Source organism: Oncorhynchus gorbuscha, unplaced genomic scaffold (genome assembly GCF_021184085.1).
Source record: "Oncorhynchus gorbuscha isolate QuinsamMale2020 ecotype Even-year unplaced genomic scaffold, OgorEven_v1.0 Un_scaffold_5383, whole genome shotgun sequence".
Classification (NCBI taxonomy): domain Eukaryota; kingdom Metazoa; phylum Chordata; class Actinopteri; order Salmoniformes; family Salmonidae; genus Oncorhynchus; species Oncorhynchus gorbuscha.
In genome coordinates this window covers 20,001-23,442 of record NW_025749195.1, presented here as the reverse complement: position 1 = coordinate 23,442, position 3,442 = coordinate 20,001, and the positions used below count along the sequence as shown (strand labels likewise).

General features: G+C 55.6%; 1 protein-coding gene across 1 annotated transcript in view; it reads right to left on the bottom strand.

Annotated features, from left to right (window-relative positions):
* Nucleotides 1-230: 230 nt before the first annotated feature.
* Nucleotides 231-3,442, bottom strand: part of LOC124029063 (inaD-like protein) — a 22,779-nt gene continuing 19,567 nt past the window's right edge. The window contains exons 13-14 of the mRNA XM_046340915.1: nucleotides 2,278-2,381; nucleotides 231-374 (exon numbers count right to left, since the gene is read on the bottom strand). The gene's annotated coding sequence lies outside the window, so the exon portion shown is untranslated. The remainder of the gene's footprint in view (nucleotides 375-2,277; nucleotides 2,382-3,442) is intronic.

Sequence of the window (3,442 nt, the reverse complement as noted above, 5' to 3'; positions counted from 1 at the left end):
GAAATAGAGGCCTGTGTTCCCTTTCTAAATGAAATAGAGGCCTGTGTTACCTTTATAAATGAAACAGACAGTTACCTTTCTAAATGAAACAGACAGTTACCTTTCTAAATGAAACAGACAGTTACCTTTCTAAATGAAACAGACAGTTACCTTTCTAAATAAAACAGACATTTACCTTTCTAAATGAAACAGACAGTTACCTTTCTAAATGAAACAGACAGTTACCTTTCTAAATGAAATAGAGAGTTACCTTTCCGAAGACAGTTTTGACGTAGATAGGCAGGTCTCCGTGGGGACTGCTGAACCCTCCTACTATACTGAAGCCGAGACCCAGAGCTCCTCTGTCCAGACTGATGGTTCTATAAAACTGGGGACTGTAGGAGATATAACATCACCAACATGTCAGATTATGCGGTTCTCTGTCTGAAATGATGTGTGGCAACGGCTCATACCAAACTTGTGAAAAGTTTTAAACAAACTGTCTGCAATGACCATTTTTTATAACAGCATTGATTAAATAAATGTTCAAATATTGCTATACGGTGGCCCTGAGGGACAAAATAGTTGAGAATCAATGTGTTATAGAACTAAACATTTATAAACAGCAGTACATTCCCACCTAATGTTGTTGTGAAGGGTAGCTGATCCTGTGGAGAGGATCCCGACATCCCCCTCTCCCTCTCCCTCTCCCTGTCCTCAGCCTCCTCCACCTACTCCCCCTCTCCCTGTCCTCAGCCTCCTCCCCCTCTTCCTCTCCCTGTCCTCAGCCTCCTCTACCTACACCCTCCTCTCACTGTCCCTGGCCTCAGCCTCCTCTATCTCTCCCTGTCCTCAGCCTCCTCCCCCTCTTCCTCTCCCTGTCCTCAGCCTCCTCTACCTACACCCTCCTCTCCCTGTCCCTGGCCTCAGCCTCCTCTATCTCTCCCTGTCCTCAGCCTCCTCTACTTACATCTCCCTCTCCCTGTCCTCAGCCTCCTCCCCCTCCTCCTCTCCCTGTCCTCAGCCTCCTCTACCTACTCTCCCTCTCCATGTCCTCAGCCTCCTCTACCTACTCTCCCTCTCCCTGACCCTGTCCTCAGCCTCCTCTACCTACTCCCCCTCTCCCTGTCCTCAGCCTCCTCTACCTACTATCCCTCTCCCTCTCCCTGTCCTCAGCCTCCTCTACCGACTATCCCTCTCCCTGTCGTCAGCCTCCTCTACCTACTCTCCCTCTCCCTGTCCTCAGCCTCCTCCCCCTTCTCCTCTCCCTGTCCTCAGCCTCCTCTACCGACTCTCCCTCTTCCTGTCCTCAGCTTCCTCTACCGACTCTCCCTCTCCCTGTCCTCAGCCTCCTCCCCTCTCCCTCCCCCCCTCTCCCTATCCTCAGCCTCCTCCCCCTCTCCCTCTCCTCAGCCTCCTCCCCCTCTCCCTATCCTCAGCCTCCTCCCCTCTCCTTCTCCCTGTCCTCAGCCTCCTCCCCCTCTCCCTGTCCTCCCCCTCTCCCTCCCCCTCTCCCTGTCCTCAGCCTCCTCCCCCTCCCTCCCTCCCCCTCTCCCTATCCTCAGCCTCCTCCCCCTCTCCCTATCCTCAGCCTCCTCCTCCTCCCCCTCTCCCTATCCTCAGCCTCCTCCCCCTCTCCCTGTCCTCAGCCTCCTCTCCCTATCCTCAGCCTCCTCTCCCTCCTCCCTCCCCCCCTCTCCCTATCCTCAGCCTCCTCCCCTCTCCCTCCCTCATCCTCCCCTCAGCCTCCTCCCCCTCTCCCTATCCTCCTCAGCCTCCTCCCCCCCCCCTCCTCAGCCTCCCCCTATCCTCAGCCTCCCCCCCTCTCCCTCCCTCCTCCCCCTCCCCTCAGCCTCAGCCTCCCCCTCCCCTCTCCCTGTCCTCAGCCTCCTCCCCTCCCCTCCTCCCCTCTCCCTCCTCAGCCTCCCCTCCCCAGCCTCCTCCCCCTCCCCTGTCCTCAGCCTCTCCCCCTCTCCCTATCCTCAGCCTCCTCCCCCTCCCTCCCCCTCTCCCTATCCTCAGCCTCCTCCCCCTCCCCTATCCTCAGCCTCCTCCCCCTCCCTCCTCTCCCTGTCCTCAGCCTCCTCCCCCTCCCCCTCCTCAGCCTGTCCTCAGCCTCCTCCCTATCCTCAGCCTCCTCCTCTCCCTGTCCTCAGCCTCCCCCCTCCCCCTCCCCCCTCTCCCTGTCCTCAGCCTCCTCCCCCTCTCCCTGTCCTCCCCCTCCCCCCCTCTCCCTCCCCCTCCTCAGCCTCCTCCCCCTCTCCCTCTTTATAACATGCGATAGCAGCAGAGTCCTACCTCATGTTGTTGTGTAGGGTAGCTGACCCTGTGGAGGGGAGCCCTACATCCCTCTGACCCTGTCCTCCTCCACAGTCCTCATCCACCGACCCCGTAGTCAGCACCTGAAGAACAACGAGACGTTATTCATCCATATTGAAACGGTGTCTTCTGCTGTACCCAACCCCCCTGAAACACACATATAGACATTGGGTTGGAGAGAGACTGGAGCAGTAGACAACCACAGTGTAGAGACTAGAGCAGTAGACAACCACAGTGTAGAGACTGGAGCAGTGTAGAGACTGGAGCAGTAGACAACCACAGTGTAGAGACTGGAGCAGTAGACAACCACAGTGTAGAGACTGGAGCAGTAGACAACCACAGTGTAGAGACTGGAGCAGTGACAGACTGGAGTGTAGAGACAAGAGCAGTGTAGAGACTGGAGCAGTAGACAACCACAGTGTAGAGACTGGAGCAGTAGACAACCACAGTGTAGAGACTGGAGCAGTAGACAACCACAGTGTAGAGACTGGAGCAGTAGACAACCACAGTGTAGAGACTGGAGCAGTAGACAACCACAGTGTAGAGACTGGAGCAGTGTAGAGACTGGAGCAGTAGACAACCACAGTGTAGAGACTGGAGCAGTGTAGAGACTGGAGCAGTGTAGAGACTGGAGCAGTAGACAACCACAGTGTAGAGACTAGAACAGTAGACAACCACAGTGGAGCAGGATTACTGTAGAGACTGGAGCTGTAGGCTGGGCTAGAGACTGGAGCCATTAAACCCCCAACTCATCCAGAGACTGGAGCAGTCTGGTGTTCAACCACAGTGTAGAGACTGGAGCAGTAGACAACCACTGGACTGGAGCAGTTGAGAGACTGGAGCCGTAGAAGACCACAGTGTAGAGACTGGAGCAGTAGACAACCACAGTGTCCAGGCTCTGAGCAGGCCCTACACAAACAAGTGGAGACTGGAGCAGTAGACAACCACTGTGTAGAGACCACTGAGCAGTGTAGAGACTGGAGCAGCCCAGTCAAAACAGTGTAGAGACTGGCCCCCAATGGTGGAACAAACTCCCAGTGTAGAGACTGGAGCAGTCAACAACCACAGTGGAGACACCTGAAACAACCACAGTTTAGGAATACCTAGGATAGGTTAAGAACCCTCTCACCCCACAACCAAGTTT